Genomic DNA, 1,825 nt, shown 5'->3' on the forward strand with positions numbered 1-1,825 from the left:
ATTAATATAACTAGTTTATTTTTAGTAAATGCTTAGTTGAACTAGTTGAATTAATATATAGAACTAGTTTATTTTTAGTAAATGCTTAGTTGAACTAGTTGAATTAATATAACTAGTTTATTTTTAGTAAATGCTTAGTTGAATTAGTTGAATTAATATATAGAACTAGTTTATTTTTAGTAAATGCTTACTTTGAACTAGTTGAATTAATATAACTAGTTTATTTTTAGTAAATGTTTAGTTGAACTAGTTGAATTAATATATAGAACTAGTTTATTTTTAGTAAATGCTTAGTTGAACTAATTAAATTAATATAACTAGTTTATTTTTAGTAAATGCTTAGTTGAATTAATAGAAGTAGTTGAAGTAATTGAATTAGTAAGTGTTTAATGTTTCGCCTAATATGAACATAAGAAATGTCGTCTGACGACGGAAATTTTTTCATTATGTGCGAATACTGTGAAGACTAGCGCGGCCAATGCGACAGAAATTTCCTTGTTGATGGTAGGCGATTCAGCATCAAGCTGGATGAGACTTTCGAATTCGATACAGTAAGTCACAACGACAAGTCTGTTTTCGTAATTAAGCATGACTTATATATGCTTCATTTGCCTGACTTATAATTTTTAATTTTCACTATTCTACTAGCGCATCCCCTGCCATGCAAGAATTTTTGTCTTGGATAAGATAGGTTTTAAAGATATGGAAACTATGGAGGTAAAGAAAGCTTACCTGAAAACTGAGCATGATGGTTATACTTTCAACGTCAAAGTATACAATGCACACACGTACACCTATTTTGAATGCAAAACTTGGCAAGCACTATGCAAGGCTTATGCATTTGAGCCTGGTATGATTATCACCTTTGATATTCGTCCGGAAGATGATATTGAAGGTAATAGAGACATATGGGTCGATGTGCAGACGCCTCCAGTTCTACCATTATGTGAGTTCTTCTCAACTATATTTTTGTCTTTGATATTGCTTATTCAAAAATAACTGACAACTAATTTCTATTGACAGCTTATCTCCATTCAACCAAACATGTCTGGCGCTTGGTAGACAGGACCTACTACTGTCCCGGCGCTGAACTAAACTGCGAGGAGATAAGTCATTATGTTTCATGGCTTGAGGATCTTCATACTGTGAAGACAAATTTTCTTCCTGCACTTAGAAATGTTAGTACTCAAAACGTGCGACCAATAGTGATGGTATTGAACTACGGTCACATCTATTTAGGAATGATGGTAAGATATTTACTATTTGTCCTCAGTGCATATTTTGCATACATATTTTTTTGCTAAACTTTTCATTGCTAAGTATATTAATTAAGTACTATACGATGTTCTTCAACAGGGACTCCCGATGACAGTTGTGCCTCAGGGGATCGAGACTAAAGGTCAGATGTCAATTGTTAGCTTACGGCCAAGATATCCTGCATTGCACATGAATGCATTCAAGATTTCTAGAAGCGATGAATGCTTAATAGTGAAAGATTGGAGGAAAATTGTTAATGATCGCAGTGAAGTACTAGGGGGCAGCAATGAGAAGCGCGGTCCACGATTAGGAGACAGGTTCATCGGCATGCTCCAGTATGATTAATCAGGAGAGCTATACATGTTCTATGCTATTTTACTAGAGAGAGAGTAGCTAGCAGGAGTGATTTAGCTAGTTCTTCATGCTGCTCTTAATTAGTACTTGTCCTTTCATGTCCGTGTTCTTCGTTCTGAACTTAAGTGATTTGCTTTTGTGGTGTTATATATGAACGCTTATAATATCATGACAATCATGTTGAACTCGATCGATAATATTTTTGCTTCTGGTA

Source organism: Triticum dicoccoides, chromosome 4A (genome assembly GCF_002162155.2).
Source record: "Triticum dicoccoides isolate Atlit2015 ecotype Zavitan chromosome 4A, WEW_v2.0, whole genome shotgun sequence".
Lineage (NCBI taxonomy): Eukaryota > Viridiplantae > Streptophyta > Magnoliopsida > Poales > Poaceae > Triticum > Triticum dicoccoides.